A 20,430-nucleotide genomic window follows, 5' to 3' on the forward strand; every position below is an offset into this window, starting at 1 on the left:
CAGGAGCATGGAGCTCTAACCGCCTGAGCCACCGGGCCGGCCCCCTAAATGTGAGTTTTAAGCAATTCAGTTAAAAAGCAGAGATGATCAGGCTTGATAAAAAACAAGAGCCACCTATATGCTGTCTACAAGGAAGTTCAGATTCGAAGTTAAAAAAATAGGGCAAAAGATGGAAAAAAATACCATACAAACAATAGCCATAAGAGAGCTGGAATGGATACACTAACATCAGACAAAGGAGACTTTAAAACAAAAAATGTTATCAGAGATTAAGAGGAACACTGAGCAATGATAAAAGGGTGAACCCATCAGGAAGATACAATTATAAACATGTATGCACCTAACAGAGCCCTGAAATACAGAAAGCAAACACTGACAGAATTGATGGGATAAATAGATGATTAAACTATAATAGTTGGAGACTTCAACATCCCACTTTCAATAATGGATAAAACAGCTTGGCAGGAGATCAACAGGGAAACAAGAATTGAACAATACTAAAACCCAACCAGACCTGACATATCTATGGAACACTGCACTCAACACAGCAGAATACACTCTTTTCAGTGCGCCTGGAAGCCTCCAGGACAGACCAGATGCTAGACCATCAAACAAACTTCAGTAAATTTAATCTGAATTCATACAAAGCATGTTCTCTGGCAACAACAGAAAGAAATTCGAATTTTGAGAAATTCACAAATAGGTGGCTATTAAACTCTTAAATAACCAATGGGACAAAGAAGAAATCACAAAGGAAATTAGTATATACTTTTAGATGAGTAAAAATGAAGATACAGTATACCAAAGTGCATGAGATGCAGCTAAATCTGCTCCTAAAGAGAAATGTATAGCTATAAGTGAATTTATGAAAAAAGAAAGATCTCAAATCAATAACCTGACCTCCCACTTGAAGACATTGGAAGAAGCGCAGACTAAACCTAAAGCAAGCCGAAAGAAGGAAATAATAAAAACTGGAGTGGAAATTAATGAAATAGAAAATAGAAAAACAACAGAGAAAAATCAATGAAACCAAAAGTCGGTGCTTTGAAAAGATAAACAAAATTGACAAACCTTTAGCTAAACTGACCAAGAAACAAAAAAATTTGAGAGATGACTCAAATTACAAATATGCCTAGCATTGCTTTGTTAAAATCATTGTCCAGGTCTTCCCTTTGCTCACAGAGAAATGGGTTCTAGAAGGATTTTAGCCATTTCCTTAGAGCTTTGCAGCAGAAGGTTTGAAAACTTGTTCTTCAATCGTTTTGCACATGTGGTTGCCTGTTCCTGGAAGAGCAGTGCAATTATTCCATCTGTGCCTTTTCAGCTGCTTTAGATAAGACCTGTTTTGCACCTACCTGAGAAAACAGGACGACCTGGGTAGCTGTTTTGTGTTTTGTTTATACAATGTTGTTTTCATTTGCTGATACACTTCAAGGCTGATACAGAAGAAAATGAAAACAACTTATGTTCAAATAGAGTGGTCAAGTGGTCCTATTCCACAGATTCCTGGAAGGTTAGAGAAAATACCAAGGCTGCAAAGAAGGTACCCAGTGTGTGAGACAGGGACTGGGCCACGTGGCCCCCTTTTCCTTTGAAGACATAACCGGCCACCAGAATGCTATGGCCAGCTCTGTGAACCAGGGTCCCTTACTTTCGCTAAATTTCAGTGCACTCATCTGTGAGAGGAAGCAGTTCCCTCAGTGATATGGTTTCTCCCAGTTCCTATCACCTTTTGCCCAGTTCCACAAGTGGGAAATCCAGGATGCCTCCACACCCCACACCCCAGCTCGCCCTGTAGATTTATTTCTCAATAACTCTCAATCCCGCTAACTTCCCTCCATCTGACACTGTCTCCCTGGTCTAAGATACAACCACCTCCCTCTGGACCCTATAATGGCTTCCGAAGAGGAGTGCCCAGATCCACTCTTGTCCCTCTCGATTCCCTTCTCCTCATTGCAAATCTGTTTTTGTTGCTTCCCAAGACAAATCCCTTCAACTGCTCTTGGAATAAAGCCTAGTCTTCAGTGTGGCCCATGACAGACGCCCTGAGTGAGCGGGTGCCTCTTCCTGCAAGTGCCTTCCTCCAATTTAGAGTTTTGTGCCTCAGATACACCGGCCTTCTTCCCTCCTCTTAGGAGTCTTTGCACTTACGGCTCTCTCAACCTCCTTTCTTTTGCCTAAACGAAACTCACTCAAACTTCCCCAGACAGCTTCCCTGGGTCCCCAAGACTAGACCCAGTCTCCCTTCAGTGCTTCCTAATAACGCCATGTGCTTTCCTTTATAAGAAAGGGTTAAGGTGAGGCCAGGAATGACGAACACTGCTACTACTACCCTGTGGTAGACATCACGTTCTGTCAACAGCCTAAATGCCGCCCGCACTCCCCTTCAATAGTGTTCCGAGCAGCCACTAGAAGACCATCAGGCTGATGGTTTTGTTTTTCTGCTTTTGTACTTGGGCCAACCTATTTCGTAAATCTTCAATATCCTAAATTTTCCATCCTCCTCAAGGAGCTTGCATTGTTACCCTCCAAAACGGCTTTCAGGCATCTAAACCAAATTTGCATTATAATTTAAATCCATTTCCTGGAAATGACTGCGCCTTACTGAAAAATCTAGAGTTGAAAACAGCCTACTGACCTAAAAATACAAGTAAATCCTAAAACACTGATTATGATTTTATGAGAAGAAAAGCACTAAGAAAAATTCATAGGCTTCTGGTGCAACTATGGTAATAGGATTGTTTACTTAATCACACAAACTTTCCTCTTATTACCTTACTGTTATCCATACCAGGTTTTCTGAGTGCTGAAAGCTATAGCACATCTAATGTGCTTCCATTACTATGGTAACAGCTAATGTTTACCAAACATATTTATTATGGACTAAAGATGGTCTAACAGCTTTTTATATGCTAACTCATTTAATCCTCATTAATAACTCTAAGAGGTAGGTGCAATTATGATCACCCCATTGTACAGACAACAAAACTGAGTCACAAAGTAGAAGACCAACATGAAGATATTTTCAGGCATGCTAGGATTCAGAAAGTTTACCTCTCCCATACTTTTTCTTATGGGGGTACTGAGGCAGAAATGTATTACAGAGAGTAACAAAGGTAACCTAGAGAACTACTAAAAATATTAGGTTGGTGCAAAAGTAATTGCGGTTTAAAAGGTTAAAAAAATTGCAAAAACCGCAATTACTTTTGCACCAACCTAATAATTGTTGAAAACTATTTAACCATTAGGAGGGGCTGGAGAGCTGAGGGGTAGTATTAATACAAGCAAATTAAATCCTCCTTAACTCACTGACACACTAGAGGGGAGGAAAATGAACACATCTAAAATTGATAGTTGAGAAACAGCATGTAAGTATTCATTTAAAATTAAGAAGGCCTTTTGGCTCTATGAGCAGCACGATGGTGGTCGGCAAGAATAAGTGCCTTAGAAAAGGCGGCAAGAAGGGAGCCAAAGACAAAGTGGTTGACACATTTTCTTAGAAAGATTGGTATGATGTGAAAGCACCAGCAATGTTTAATATAAGAAATACTGGGAAAACACTAGTCAGGAGAACTCAAGGAACCAAAATCGCATCTGATGGTCTCAAGGGTCGTGTTTTTGAAGTGAGCCTCGCTGACCAGCAGAAGGATGAAGCTGCATTAGAAAATTCAAGTCAATTACTGAGGATGTTCAAGGCAAAAACTGCCTGACTAATTTCCATGGCCTGGATCTTATGCATGACAAAATATGCTCCATGGTTAAAAAATGGCCAACCATGACTAAAGCTCATGTTGATGTCAAGACTACCGGTGGCTCAGGTGGTTGGAGCTCCATGCTCCTAACTCCAAAGACTGCAGGTTCGATTCCCACATGGACCAGTGGGCTCTCAACCACAATGTTGCCAGTTCAATTCCTCGAGTCCTGCAAGGGATGGTGGGCTCCGCCCCCTGCAACTAAGATTGAACATGGCACCTTGAGCTGAGCTGCCACTGGAGCTCCCAGATGGCTCAGTTGGTTGGAGCGTAGGCTCTCAACCACAAGGTTGCCAGTTTGATTCCTCGCAAGGGATGGTTGGCTGTGCCCCCTGCAACCAGCAACGGCAACTGGACCTAGAGCTGAGCTGCACCCTCCACAACTAAGACCGAAAGGACAACAACTTGAAGCTGAACGGCACCCTCCACAACTAAGATTGAAAGGATAACAACTTGACTTGGAAAAAAGGCCTGGAGGTACACACTGTTCCCCAATAAAGTCTTGTTCCCCTTCCCCAATTAAAAAAAAAAAAAAAAGACTACCTATGGCTATTCTGTGTAGTTTTACTAAAAAACGCAGCAGTCAGATTTGGAAGACCTCTTATGCTCAGCATTAACAGGTCCACCAAATCCAGAAGAAGATGATGGAAACCATGACCCGAGAGGGGCAGACAAAAATGAATTGAAAGAAGTGGTCAATGTATTGATTCTAGATAGCACTGGAAAAGATGTAGAAAGGTTCGCCAATCTATTTATCTGCTCCATGATGTCTTTTGTTAGAAAAGCCAAGATGCTGAAGAAGCCAAGTTTGAATTGGGAAAACTTATGGTGCTTCATGGTGACAGTAGCAGTTCCAGAAAAGCTACTGGAGGTGAGACAGGTGCTAAAGTTAAACAAGCTGATGGACATCAGCTCCCAGGCCAAGAATCTGTTTAAAATTCAGACTTTTCATGTGACAAATAAAACCTGTTGGTGATCTTAAATAAATAAATAAAATGTAATAAATGAAATAAAATAAAAATAATATTAAGAAGGCCCACCAATGAAAGAACTAAAAACAGATGTAGTTGCCTCTGGGCAGTAGTAGAAAAGGGGGAGGCAACAGACCAGCTGTTCACCCCAAGTTCCTTAATACTGGTATTTTGCCATGTATAAGACACTCCCGTGTTTTTGGCCCAAACTTTCAGGGGAAAAAAAAAAATCTTTCGTTGCAAGGTTTTAATTCAAATTTTTATTTGTTTACATGTTTTTTGTATTATAAAGGAATTTTAACATTTACTTTTTAATTTATTATGGTACAAGAAATTGTACGTGCTGGTAACAAATTTACAACATTTACTCATCACAGAAGGCCAAGAACTCTTCGTTGTTGCAAGTTTGTCATAAGTCGAACAAAACCAATTATTGTATTGCAGGGTATTATTTGGCATACAGATACTGTTATTGATTTCTAGAGTTACACTTTTAACTCATAAGCATAAATAAAAGAATTTAAAACACTTATACAGGTACGGAATTAGTACTACCCAGATATAACGTGCATCCTTATTTTTCCCTCACAAATTTTCCCTCACAAAGTGCTCATTATACACAACAAAATACAGTATTTGATATGTTTTTCTAAGTAACATGAGCATGTGTTACTTTGAATAAAAATATAAAGGATTATTTATTAATATTCCCCCCGCCCCCAAAATTTAGAAACCAACACAGGATTGCCAACTTTTATTTTACTGAGTTATTACAATTTTTTATTTCATATTAATTAGAAATAATGTTAATAACTTGCTTTTGCCATCATATCCTAAAAGAACAGCATTGTTACATCAAAAAATAGAAAGCGATATAATTTTAGTATAAAGACAATTTCTTTATACTAAAGAAGAGATATCTAGAAATAAACCTGAAGAGGCTAGATTTATGGAAAACTTTTTATGTTCTTATTTTTCTTAGTTTGGCTTAGGCCAGAGGGTGGGAGTCACAAAGTTAGTGGGAGAAGGGCTGATAGTGGAAAGAGAAGAATAAAACTGGAGGTCTCACACTTCCTAATTTTAAAACTTAATACAGAGCTACAGTAATCAAAACAGTATAGCACTGGCATACAGACATATAGAATAATGGAACAGAATAGAGAGCCCATAAAGCTTCATGTATATGGTAAAATAATCTTCAACAAGGGTGCCAAGACTACACAATGGGAAAAGAACAGTCTCTTCAACAAGTGGTTTTGGGAAAACTGGATTATCCACATGTAAAAGAATGAAGATGAACCCTTACACCATATACAAAAATGAACTGAGAATGGATTAAAGACTTAAATATTAACATCTGAAACTATAAAACTCCTAGAAGAAATCATAGGGGGAAAGCTTCAGTCACCGGAATGGGTAATGATTTCTTGGCTATGACACCAAAAACACAAGCAACAAAACCAAAAATAGACAAATTGGACTACATCAAACTTAAAATTTGTGCAGCAAAGGAAACAATCATCAGAGTGAAAATGCAACCTACGGAATGGGAGAAAATATTTGCAAACCAGATGTCAGAGTAGGGGTTACTATCCAGAATATAGAAATAACTCCCACAATGCAATAACAACAAAAAACATAAGTTGATAAAAAATGGATAAAGGACTTAAACAGACATTTCTCCAGAAATATATACAAATGGCCAACAAGTGTCTGAAAAGATGCTCAACATCACATTTGCATTTCATCAGGGAAATGCAAATCAAAACCAAAATGAAATATCACTTCCCACCCATTACAATGGCTACTATCAAAAACAAAACAAAACCTGGAAATAACAAGTGTTGGCAAGGATGTGGAAAGATTGGAACCCTTGTGCACAATGGGTGGGGATGTAAAATGATACAGCCACTGGGTAAAACAGTATGGATGTTCCTGAAAAAGTTAAAAGCAGGGGGCGGCCCATTAGCTCAGTTGGTTAGAGGGTGGCGCTCTTAACAACAAGGTTGCCAGTTCGATCCCCACATGGGCCACTGTGAGCTGCGCCCTCCACAACTAGATTGAAACAACTACTTGACTTGGAGCTGACGGGTCCGGAAAAATACACTTAAAATAAATAAAAAAAATTTTAAAAGAAAAAAGTTAAAAGCAGAACTACTATACAAAGATCCAACAATCTCACTTCTGGGTATATATCCAAAAGAATTGAAAATAAAATATCAAAGAGTTATTTGACACCCCTGTCCATTGCAGCGTTATTCACAATAGCCAAGATGTGGAAGCATCCATCCATCAATGAATGGAGAAAGAAAATGTGGTCTATATATACAATGGAATATTATTCCGCCTTTCAAAATAAGGCAATCCTATGTGCTACAACGTCGATGAACCTAGGATATTGTGCTAAGTGAAATAAGCCAATCACAAAATAGACAAATACTGCAACATTCCACTTATATAAGGTATCTAAAGTAATCAAACTCATAGAAACAGAAACAGACTGGTTGTCACCAGGGTTGCCAAGGAAACAGAAGTTGTTGCATGAGTAGAGCTTCAGTCATGCAAGACGAAAACGTTCTAGAGATCTGTTGTGCAACAATGTGCATATGTACAATGTGCAGAAAGTTACCAATACTATACTGCATACTTAAAAATGATGAAGAGTGTACTTTTATGTTATGTACTTTTTACCTGAGAGAGAGAGAGAGAGAAGAGTGGCAAGGATGTAGAGGGCAAGAAGAGGGCCTAGGCATGGCATGGTTGTTGGTGGTGGGGAAATGAGCCCAGAGCCCAGCAAGAGATTAGACCATGAATGAAAAGGCTTATCTTTATAAAGAGAGCTTGAGACCTAGTTAGAAAGGGCCCTTTGGCAGCAGTAAGGAATACAGATAGTTGCCCTACAGTCTTTCTCCATCCCTAGGAGGTAAGTTACTTGAGGGGAGAGAGCATGTGTCTGCTTTAGGTAAGGTAGAGTTGTCAGATTCAACACATAAAATATAGGACACCCAGTTCAATATGAATTTCTAATAAACAACAAATAACTTTTTAGTGTAAATATGTCCCATGCAGTATTTGAGACATACTTATAGTACAAAAATTATTCATTGTTTAGGTGCAACTCAAATTTAACTGGGCATCCTATATTTTATCTGGCAGCTTTATATATACCCAATAAATATGATGGAAGACAAGGCAATAGAAGTAACTGAGAAAAAAACAGAACATTCAAATTTGGAGATAAAACCACCTTAATTCCTTATTAAGGTCACAAAGTTATCTTTACTGAGTCCCCTTGTCTCCTGCTGGAACCATCTGTTATTAAACAGTCAAGGGGAGTCCTGGACAAGACTCAGGGTGTCAGGCACGCACAGCCAGGTTCTGCTGGGGTGCTCCCTCCATCCAATACTTCCACCATCACCAGCCTAGCCATCTACCACTTGCCCGAAACCAACACACACAATGAGTGGGGGTGCCCCGGAAGTGCCATCCTGTTTCAGGTGCTGCAAAGGCAAAACACCAGCAAAAAATAGATAGCCCTTATTTGTTTGCTGAGTGAATCTGGGCAATTAATCAGACTTTTCTGGAAAAGATCCCATTCACAGTAGCAACCCAAATCATAAAATGTCTAGGACTACACTTAACAACAAGAAAAAAATCTACAAGACCTATACGAAGAGAGGAATAAAATTTTATTGAAGAACGTTAAAGAACTGGAATATGGAGAGAAATGTAGAGAGGAATTCTATTTTACATAGCGCCAGGTTCCAAATTCACTGTGTGAGAAAAGAGAGGAGAATATTTTTATAGTCTTAGGAGGTAGAAGGCATTTCAATGCAAGACATGAAATCCGGAGTCACAGAAGATAAGACTGAAAGATTGATTATAAAATAATTTTAAATTCCTCTACAATAAAAAGGCAAACAAAACATAAACATACACTCACATAAGCAATAACAAATAGACCGGGAGAAAACATTTGTAACATAGTATTGAAGATTAACTGTCTTAATATATAAAATATATAAAGAGTTCCTAAAATCAATTAAAAGGGTAAACAACTCATTAAAAAAAAATGAGCAAAAGCTATGAGGAGACACGTTTCTGAAGAGGATATACACATGGGCAATAAACACACATAAGATAAGATGTTGGGACCTCATTAAAAATCAGGGAGAAGCAAATGAAATCAACCATGATTTTTTTTTTTATTCAACAGATTAGCAAAAACTAAAGAGAGTTTTGAAATGGCAGCATTGGAGACACTGTGCAGAACCAGGCACCTGTTCACTATTGGTAGGACCATAACACGGTAACTCTTGGAAAGGCAAGATGTATCAGAAATGAAGATGTGTGTATTGTAGACCAACAATTCCATCTTAGGAATCCATCCTGGGAAAATACACATATGCAGGAAGACATAAAGAAGCAAATAAACTAAGAGTTTATGGAGACAGAGGTTTATCTTATTTGTAATAGAGGGGAAAAAAAGAAACTTCCTAAACATCCATCACGAAGGGAATAGTTGTTACATTTTTATTCATCTATTTAATGAGCCGCTGTTATAAAGACTGTGGCAGATATAACTGTACCCACACAGAGACTTCCATTATAAATTTAAAAATTTGAAGTGTTTATAATAATGTCTTGTGTGGACATTTATGTTTGAAAAAACACCTAGATAAGTCTTATTCTCATGTTTGTAAATGCAAAGAATAAGGTCTGAAAGTATAAAATAGCACTTCTTTTCCTTTCCTTTCCTTTCCTTTCCTTTTTCCTTTCCTTTTTCCTTTCCTTTCCTTTCCTTTCCTTTCCTTTTTTACTACGGTGACCTCTGTAGAGAAGGGCAGAATTGGGAAAATTGAAAAGGGACTTCTTGATCAAGTATATGGTGATGGAAGGAGAACTGACTCTGGGTGGTGAACACACAATGGGCTTTATTGATGATGTATTACAGAATTGTACACCTGAAATCTATGTAACAATTGTCGCCCCAATAAACGTTGATTAAAAAAAAGAGAGACAAAAGGGACTCCTTACTCTAAATATATATGGATTATTTATGTATGACTTTTGAATGTTTTATTAAAAAATCACTTATCCATTGTTGAAATTATCATCCTCAACCTTCTCTTCTCTATTCTAAATAGAAATAACTCTGCTAACTTTCTGTGGTAACATTAACACTTTCAATCACCATGTATGAGTCTGGGTTAAAATCATTCAAGAAGCCTGACAGAGGTGAAAACCATCCTTCCTAGGACTAATTGCACCTAAGCTCTCAGGCAGGCTCAACGTGAGGGGAATCGTGACTGCTTTCCATGTGTCTCAGAGTAGAATTCAAATATTGGGCTATCTGTTGACTAGATCACTACAGAATAAACACGGGGACACTGGGACTCAAGTTTGGGGTAATGCTTGTCATAAATGGACCCAACCTAACTCGGTTTTTACAAAGTAATAACTCAAGCAATATGACTCAACTTGAAGAGAGCCATGAAGGGGACTAGAAGCCTCTTGGAACTAGTTAAAAAGTTGCATATTTGGATATGCAGTTAGAAGACCGAAAGTATTTTTCATATAATTTACATGGGGGAATTACCATACCCAAGAATAGGCCGTTAAATAGGAGGAGGGAATGGAGAAGAAAAAAATAGCAGGGAAGGGGAAATGTCTCCCTCATGCAAGTATTTGTTAGAGAGGTATATTTTGAAATTTTGTTCTCCCCCCCCCCCCCCAATTCAAGTGTGCTCTCTGGAATTTTTTTCCTCTAAGGACAAGTATTAAACTTGGCACGATTCCAAAAGTGCTCTCTGTAATTCCTGCAACAATTCCTTCTCAGAATTCAATTCCTAGCAACACCAAAAATCCATTTGTATTTCAGAATTTCCAAAATCATAAGCATAAGAAGTGGAAAATAATCAAACAAAAGATGACCAACAACAGATCAACTATCCCATATCCAAAGATGTTCCATCTCTACAGTACTTTTTAAATGCTGATTCTATGTCTTCAGTTAAAGAAACAAAAATTAAAAAAAACAAAACTCTCTATTAATGTCACCGTGACAATATAAGAGAATTAGCCACATGTTCTCTCCCGGTAAGTTGCCGTGTATGTTAGCTCATAGCTAACCACTCAGGATTGGCCAGTTACGCTGCGGTAACAAAGAACCCCAACATCTCCAGGGCTCAGAAAAGACAATTTACTGCTTGCTCATCCAAGTCAACAGGAGTGCTGGATCCTTCTAGTCACTTGGGGACCCAGGCTGACAGAGACACCACCTTCTTGGATTTTGCCGCTCACCACACAAAGCGGGCATGTAAGAGAGAACTCTCGAGGGCCCACACCGGAAATAAATGTTTGCACAGGAAGAAAGATGTATGTATGCAGGGTATATGCACTGCGATAGAGACGATCTGATAATCAAGATGTCTACAAAGTGACTAACGGGTAGGGAACATATACAGTTTGGAGACACTGGACAATGGGATGATTCACATCTGGGGCGGGATGGAGCGAAACAGCACAAGATTTCATTATGCCACTCAGAGGGGTGCGCGATCTTAAACTTATGAATTGCTCATTTCTGGAATTCGCCATTTGATATTTTTGGACTGCAGTTGACCAAGGGTAACTGAACCCAAGGAACGTAAAACCAAGAAAAAGGAGGGACTGCTGTAATTAAGCTTCAAGGACATAACACCTATCTATGGTGACAGAAGGCAGGAGAGTGGTTATCCTGAGGGGGTGCGAAGACGGGAAGGAGGCAGGAGGGGGCTTCTGGGATTGTGTAACATTCTGTTTTTTGATCTGGGTGTTGGTTATTGTTTTAGTTTTGGTACCAAATTACTACAAACTTGGTGGCTTAACACCACAGACATTTCTGCTCTCACAGGCCTAGAAGCCAGAAGTCAGAAATCCAGTTGTCGACAGGCTCCCCCTGAAAAGTCTAGGGGACAGTCTGTTCCTGGCCCTTCCAGCTACTTGGTGGCTCCAGCGGCTCCTTATGGCCACATCTCTCCATTCTCTGTCTTTCGTCCTGACGTGGCCTTCTCCTGTGTGTCTGTGTCCTCTTCTGTCTCCTACAAGGACACCTGTCATTGCATTTAGGGCCCATCCAGCATGATCTCATCTCAAGTTTCTTAATTTAATTATATCTCCAAAGACCACCCTTCCAAATAAAATCATAGTCACAGAGATTCACAGAGACATCTCTTTGGGGGTAGGGGCACCATTCACCCCACTACAGTTACCTGGCTGTGAAGTTTTACCCAACAAATGCATGCATTTACTTTTTTAGTTGTATGTTATTTATCCACAAGGAGGTTTTGTTGTTGTTGTTGTTGTTGTTTTAAATTGGGGAATACTGGGGAACAGTGTGTTTCTCCAGGGACCATCAGCTCCACGTTGTTGTTCTTCAGTCTAGTTGTGGAGGGCACAGATCAGCTCCAAGTCCAGTCGCCGGTTTCAATCTTAGTTGCAGGGGACACAGCCCACCATCTCATGCAGGAATTGAGCTGGCAACCTTGTTGTTGAGAGCTCATGCTCTAACCAACTGAGCCATCGGCCGCCCCTCCGAAAGCATAGCAGCAGCTCGTTGTCTTCAATCTAGTTGTGGAGGGTGCAGCTCACTGGCCCATGTGGGAATTGAACTGGCAACCCTGTTGTTCAGAGCTCACACTCTAACCAACTGAGCTATCCGGCTGCCCCACAAGGAGTTTTTTAAAAGTCAGCTTATAACTTCTCAGATAAATACGTTATTCACCATGAGTTGTCTTGCTCACATCTAACAACAAAAAAAAGACCATGATTCCTGGCATTTTATTGGCTGCAATGCCAGCAGAGTTTTTGGCTTCTCAGATACCCCATCCCACCACATCTGATCTTAATAGAATGTACAGAAACCTCACAGCAACTTATATGTATGTTTTTAATTAAGTAATTTCCCTCCAGCCTCCACTACCCAAAGTGGTGAAATCCTTTAACAAATTACAAGCAAGGGACCATCAAAGAGTCTGGGTTCTGCACCGTGTCTGCTCAGAGAACCAGGCTGTAATTTTAGACAGATGATGGTGAACTTGGGGAATCCTGGTGTGTGGACTTGGGTGCCTCCAGCCCCAGATAGCAGGGGAAACAGCCAGTGTTCCTTGCCCAGATGACCCAGAAAACGTTTCTTAATGAATGGTCTGACATGACTCACGCTGGCTCCCACATCTGGCAGATCTGGGATACATCACTCATGGTTCTCGGTGTCCTGCGGGTTCCTGGGAACGCACTGCCCAGAGTCAAGTGCACCAGCTGCAGCAGCCGGCTGCATTCACACGCCTCCCTGCGTCATTCTGACGGCCACATGCTATGGGGCTGGCTCCTGCTCCCAGTTCCAGAGGCTGAGCTGGCCACCCCCAAAAGGCCACCCCCTCTCACTTTCCCATGGGCCTCAGAAATCACCGTGGAAGTAAAATTCCATGCCTGGAGGTGTCCAGGGTAGGACTGCATCCTCTGGTTTTCTACACTAATAGTTTCTGGCACCATCATTCAATCGCATTAGCTGTGTTAATTTGGAGAGGGGGGAAAAACAAACACAAAAACCTGAGCCGTTCACATTCCTCGAATAGGATCAGAGGAGGAGAGAAATAAGTATACACTTTGAAAGAATCCCCCCCAAAAAAATACTGACGTAAACAGCTTGTGGCACATGGTGTGTGGTGGCAAGGAGGTGACAATTTTGAAGGAGACAGGGGCCTCTGACACACTCCTCCATTGGACCAGAGTCCTGCTATGCTCTCTCCATCACTTAAAATGTCCCCATTATAACAGTCTGCCTGGTACAACATTCCTGCTTTTTTATCAACTACAGAGCCTTCCAGATCTTTATTTTGTATCCTTCCATTTGCTGCTCAGAACTGCCCCGAGGCTGCGTCTGAGGCCCCAGAACCCCCAGCAGCACCTAGTGTGGGGGTTCTTTATTCTCCTGCTCATTATGGCTAGAACATGGCAGAGTTCACGCTCAAAGCCTCCCTCACTCCCCATCAATTTCACCTGTTCATTCAGAGCACGTTAGAGCTAGAGGGGACATTTTTGTTTTTAAATCATCAATTTCATTCTTCTAACCGGTTTGCCGATCCATATTCTAATTTTAAAACCAAGATTTTTTTTTTTAAAAAAAAGCACTGCGATCCTGACAAGTTAAGTAATTCATCATCCTGGTTAGATAATGACATACACAAGAGTATGTATGACCCAGGTCTCCTCATGCTTGGTTTCAAAATTACATCATGCAATCTCATTAATTAAAAAAAAAAAAGTCTATTAAAAGTCTTTAAAGTTTGGGCTGAGATTTACAAATCTGCAGATATGTTCTAAAGAAATAACGAAAAACAAGAAAGAAATAGAGAAAATATTCATTTCCAGTCAGTCATTTACCTGAGTGCACATCAGACTCAACTGGGGCTCTCCAGAATCCCCATACCCGGGTCTGACCCCAAACACAATTCCATCATAACACCTGTCAGCAAGCAACCAGGTGACTCCTGTGCACAGCCAATCTGGAGTGCCATGGATTTACTGGAGTTTAGGCTAAAGTAGCTGTGGAGAGACCAAAACCTTAGTTTTCAAAAGAAGAAAAAGGAAAGAACAAGAAAAGGAGAAAGGAGGAATCATTTACATGACACGATTGTCAATGTATCTGTTCTCTCCGTGCTGTAGTGGGCTAATCAGATGTAGGGCCAAACGGAGTAGGTCAACACTGGTGATCTCAGCCTGAGGCAAGACACTTGGCCTCCCCCTCTCCCCCAAGCCTGTGACCACAGAGGTCTGTGGGCTACAAATGGGGGGAAAAGGAGGGCAGTGTAGGCAATCAGGGCCTATACTCTTAGGGTAGTCACAGGTAATCATGATACTTTCCTTTTTCCAAAAGGGAGCCCATTACCATAAGAACCAGCAATCCCACTTCTGGGTATATGCCCCCAAAAATGCAAAGTAGGGACTCAAAGAAATATTTGCACACCCATGTTCATAGCAGCATTATTCACTACAGCCAAAAGGGAGAAGCAATACAACCCTCCCTCAACAGGTAATCAAAACCTGGTATATACTTGGAATGAAACATTGTTCAACCTGAAAAAGGAAGACACGTGCTACAACCTGGATGATCCTTGAGGACGTTACACTAAGTGAAATAAGCCAGTCACAAAATACTGTATGATCCCACTTATATAAAGTCCGTAGAGCGGTCAAATGCACAGAGACAGCAAGTGGAATGGTGGTTAGTGGGTGCTGAGGGAATGGAGAATCATTGTTTGATGGGTACAGACTTTCAGTTTTCCAAGATGAGAAGATTTCTGTGGAGGGACGGTGGTGATAGTAACACAATGATGTGAAGGTACTTAATGCCACTGAACTGGACACTTAACAAGGGTTAGGATGGTAAGTTTTGTTATGTGTATTTTACCACAATCCAAAAAAATTTTTTTAAGCGGGGGAAGGAGGCAATATGTGCCCCTCACTTATTTCCCTCTGGTGTTGGTGGAGGTTACTGAGGACAAAATCCCAAAAACAGACCATGTCATCTGTAAAACTGTGAAGCCTGAAGTCTGTGCCCAATATACCCCAGGCCACTGGCATCTAATTGGCAGGGCTGGCCAACTCTGGAAAGAGTTATAGAGTCTCGAAGCTCCCCCGAGGCTCACTGAGGGCCGGCTGGCAGGGCTTGCCTTGCAGGTTACATAACCAGGCTGCCAGCTTCCAAACACCATGAGGCAAATTCCAACGTGCTCGTGCCTGGGAGGAACCAACTGATGAATTAATTCCCAAATAACTTTATTGTGGACCCTTTTTCTAACTCCCAAATGCAGTAATGCCACTTATAGCTAGTTGAGAAATCTCAGGGTTTTCTCTGTGATGGGTCTACTCAAACATATTTTGAAAAAGGGGCTTGTCTTTCATCTTTCCCTTCCTTTTTGCATAGCATTCTAGGAGCAAAGAAAAACTTCAGCAAGGAGAATATCCCACCAGCAAAGGCTCTTTTGAACTGCTCGGTCATCCAAAGCTTTCAAGTGAGTAAGCCTTCTCCTTTACTGACACCCTAACAACAGACAGAGAAGAAAACCAGCACGGCTCCTCCCTGGGCAGTGGTCCGTTTTCCTGAATCAGCACTCCATGATGACCCTATACAGGGGGTGACAAGCGAAGATGATTGCTAGGGGGAGTCACGCGGCCCTGGAGGCTGGTCCCCAAACCCCAGTGTCTGAGCTCTGGCCAGGCACCTACATAAACCTGTCATGCTTCCCCAGCCTTGGACTAGCAGCCCCAAGGCAGCACTCACACTTGGCTTAGAAAGTCTGTGCCAATGATTCACCATGAAGCCCAACATTTGGCAGCTGGAAAAATGTAAACTTTCCCTTTTCTTAGAATTTGCAAATTCACAGTTCAGCCAGAAGCCAATTATTTAACACCATTTGGATTAAGTACTTGGATACCCTTCTACTGAGTTCAGACAGACACAGAGAAACACTCGCTTGTTTCTTTGACATAAGAAATGCCTTTAAATCTGAGCAATAACAGGAAAAGAGAGAGCGTCTTATCCATGGAGGACAAAAGAAATGAAAACTTAAATGGTGTGACTTGTTTGTGATGAGATCTAACCAGTGTCCTAGTTGATGTTTTTGTGTTGTTGTTTTTTTTTTTTAATATTTAGGAATAAATTCCAAAAATACTCTTTAACATAGAATATGTACTACTTTGGGGGTTCCAGGAGACATTCTGAAGAACAAGAGGGGTGGGGTTTCCTGGACGCTCCTATTACCCACTCCAAATGCACAGATATTTATCGGTCAACTATATTCCTCATTATGTATCTGGATTCAAAACAGAACCTCCCTGCCCCCCCCACCCTCATCTTTGCCCCATCTGCTTGTCCTTAGATGGAAAGGAGAGGAGCCTGGCTCATAATTGTCCCTCATGCTTCATGATTTCCACAGGGCTCTCTGGAGCCCATGGAACCCTAGAACTATGAAGTGGGTCACAGAGTGTGTGGACAGCGGTACCCCCACTATACACTGGTACCCCCACTGTACACTGTCATCTTTTTCTAGGTCTTTGTGCACAGACATAAGGTTAGCAGAACTACATACTGCCACAGGAGAAGGAAGAATTATATTTCCCACCATTGTTCCTTTAAGGCATGCTAAGCACCATATGTAACTTAATAGCCTATTCTTTTCTTTGACCATGAGAGAGAATTCAGCTCATGAAATACCACCATTAATATATAGTGTTCACTGTATATATAGCCTAACACTAAGATAATACACTAGGTTCCAAAACACTGCCAAGACGCTGAGAACATTTTTTTGGCACATTGAAACAGCAGAATGACCATAAATTATGTAAAGGAAGAAAATTCTTAGTACATTTCAGAAAAAAAAAAAAACAACCTCTAGCAACAGAATTTAGCGCTGAATAACCCTCACGTGCTCAAGTTTCGGTTTAATCAGTTGTTACTTCTGATACTTTAACACATCCAGCAAGCGTCACCAAAAGAATAATTTTAATATTGCATCTAAATTCGATCAGAGTGGTTCCATTTTTATGACAGAGGAATATGTGAAGGGCTGTTCTTTAATACAGACGTTATTAAGTCCCACAGTTCCTTAATCCACATTGCAGACTTAATCTAATGCATTGAAGCTGCCCTTGAGAAGCCATCCCTCTGCGTGCGGCTCACACAGTGTGATAGCTTTTGCTTTTCTGACCTAAGAAGTCATTTTTCCCCTCTTGACATCTTAAGAGTCATCTTTAATAATGTTTTTTCTGTAGTTCCAATGTCTCTCAACTCCTGACAGCCCAGAGTGACTTGGTAAGTCTATTCTTCTTCCATAGAAACACCCACCACTGTCGCAGCTGCTGACTCCCAGGCACATGGTCTGGCAAATACCCTATTATAAAATCTGAAAATCCAGGTGCTTTCTAGCAGGGTCCACACATTTCCCACTGTGCCCATGACAGATAGTCCCAGTAGCATGACCACCAGGAAACGGACACTTACATACCAGGGGTGCCAAAAAAATGTATACAAGTGGACACTTTGGTCAACGTTGCTCAAGCAGCAGTTTGCCATAATCAGACGTGTCTGGGCAACACTCTGAGCACCTCTTGTCATTGCAGAAGTCAAACGTGACTTGTATTCATCTTTTGTTTTCGGTATATCTTATTGCAATTTAATAGTTTTTCTTTCTTAAAATGTATACATTTTTTGGCACCTCCGGTATATATTCAAAGACAGTCTAGACAAGTGTTTAAGCTAAGAACCCTGTGGCTATACTCTACCAACCTTAGGTAAGTCACTGGGTCTCTTTAAGTCTCTGTTTCCCTGTTTGTAGGATGGGAATAGCAGTTGTAACCACTTTCATTGACACAATGATCAAGAGTCCAAAGAAATCCCAGGACTTAGGGTGGCATTTGAAGTTTTTATTAAAATCTTTAGGTTGATTTCTCACGGAAGTGGACTAATTTTCACAGGTCCAGACTAATGAACAAAGCAAGAACCAGCAAGTTCTAAATTAGGGTTCCCCTGCCTTAAATATTTTTTTCAGAACAAGGTCAGACATAAATTAACAACGGCAGCAGCCCCTAGAGTACTGGCTTCTGTGGTAACTGAACTAAAAATGAATTATTTGATATAAAATAGGGTGGTCCCAATTTAGAATAACAAAACATTTCAACAAAGACTTATGTTTTCAATCTAGAAAAAGTTGGCTACCGATGATGGCAAACTTAACAGAAATCTAATCAGACGAAGCTAGAGAGTAAGAACTACACATGTACCTGTCATGTAGACACTTTCTGAGCTGGGTACCATGCCCATATCACAGGCAAGAAAACCGGATAAAGACACACGTTAGCAGGCATGAAGGAAGGATGTCTATTCCATGATAACCAACAGTGTCGGCTGCATTATAAAACTTCCTGCTTTTCGGTTATAAACTGAACTGTGTTTTGAAAATTAAGATCTATATGCTTTTTAAGTAGAAAAACCACAGTTTGAAGTACCGAGTCCTCCCAGGCTTCCTACCAATGTAAGCTGTTGGTCCTTCATTGGAAACTCTTCCAAACTTCTCTCAGATGGATGGGTCGATGATGGATAGATGGGCAAATGGATTTGTAATCTTTGAAATCAGTAAACCTATAGGTTATAAAACATTTTCCAAAATATTTGTACTGATTAAACCAGAATCACACCCCCAATGGGAAGATTCAGCTTATTGGTGATCCCAAAAAGGGCAAGAAAAATTATTTTAAAAGATGGTACTGCTTTTCAGCTTGTTGACCACTTTATAGTAAAAAAGAAATATTTTATTTTTGTTGTTACTGTGAGATTTCAACTCTCAGTGCTCTGCGTAATGGTTTTAAAAAAAGAAACTTTGAAATTCTTTGTCTAGAGATGGTCTGGCTGTGAAACTTCCTTACAAAATTGGCTGCAAGTCCGATTTCTGCCCCAAATGGGCTTATTATTAATATGAATCAAGAAATGGACCTCATCCTCTCTGCAGATGCTGGGACCTACTAAAGATGACACCCACTCCATCCCAGTCCCCAGCCCAACCACTTCCACGGGTCAAGAGCGGGGAAAGTATTGCCCTCTCTTCACTGGAGTTTCTACCTGAGGTTCCATCTCATGGTGGGAAGCAAGCGGGTGACCCCCAGAGGCATAACACAAAGAGAGGCGTGGTGGGGTGTGGGGCCAGGTGACCAGAGGACTGAAAGTCAGAGCCACGGTTCTGAATTTGGCTGCAAATGAACTACGTGACCTCAGCAAGTCACCTGACCTGCTTGCATCTTTGCTCTTCATCTGCAAAGAAGGCAGCTGGATCACCCAATTTTTAAAGTTCTCCCCATCTGTGAAAATTGTTATTTCTAAAATAAGCATTGTTTGCAAAACAGCAACTTTCAAATCTGAGGTTCATTTGCTCATGTCCTTGCCTTATAGGAAGAAATTCCTGGAAAAAAAGAAAACACCCAAGTACCCACTGGTTGTTGCTGTCCGCCTTCATTTTGTTGCATCTCATGGACTATCAGGGAAAGAGCAAATGGACTCCAGCATTTTAAAGGACCATGTTTGGGGTGGGTTAAAGAAGACACCAAAGCCCACCGTTTGACTTTTGGAGGTTTTATGTATAAAACCAGAACATTCTTTTGGTTTTGCTAGCCTAAACTCTACAGACTTGAAAGCTTTGGTGCTAGGCAAAAGATACGCAAAACTTGATCCTGTTGTAAAGAAGGTAATGTATCATGATTACTAAAAATCTATCAAAGATAGTCAATTTTCTTTCCAAGGCAGGAAGGAAAAAGCCCTTTATCTATAGTATAGTTCTGGTTTATCTTCCAAATTGGTCTAGAAATACTGTACTCAAGATCATCATATTTTCAAACTTTAAAACCATATTTTTAAGTGTATTTAAAAATAATTTCTACATTATTAAGTCAAGAGTTTCCCTTAAGTTACAGCCCTTCAAGATGTTTTATGTTAAAGATCACTAGGGATTTAACAAAGAATTACAGTAAACAACAGCTAACTGAAGATCAATTAGAGCCTGAAATTAGTGCTAGGTCAGTAGGAAAATATGATTCAGTTCCTCCATGCCGAAAAGGAAGGTCATGCTTCCCTAACATGTCACAAAACACAAATAGCTTTACTTGTTCCAAAAATC

At 40.6% G+C, this 20,430-nt stretch overlaps 1 protein-coding gene and 1 pseudogene across 1 annotated transcript in view; one reads left to right on the forward strand and one right to left on the reverse strand.

Annotated features, from left to right (window-relative positions):
• PITPNC1 (phosphatidylinositol transfer protein cytoplasmic 1) overlaps positions 1–20,430 on the reverse strand; it is a 215,199-nt gene that overhangs the window by 129,188 nt on the left and 65,581 nt on the right. The gene's annotated exons all lie outside the window — the stretch shown is intronic.
• On the forward strand, positions 3,420–3,757 carry LOC141568930 (small ribosomal subunit protein eS1-like; annotated as a pseudogene).

Source organism: Rhinolophus sinicus, linkage group LG15 (genome assembly GCF_036562045.2).
Source record: "Rhinolophus sinicus isolate RSC01 linkage group LG15, ASM3656204v1, whole genome shotgun sequence".
Classification (NCBI taxonomy): Eukaryota; Metazoa; Chordata; class Mammalia; order Chiroptera; family Rhinolophidae; genus Rhinolophus; species Rhinolophus sinicus.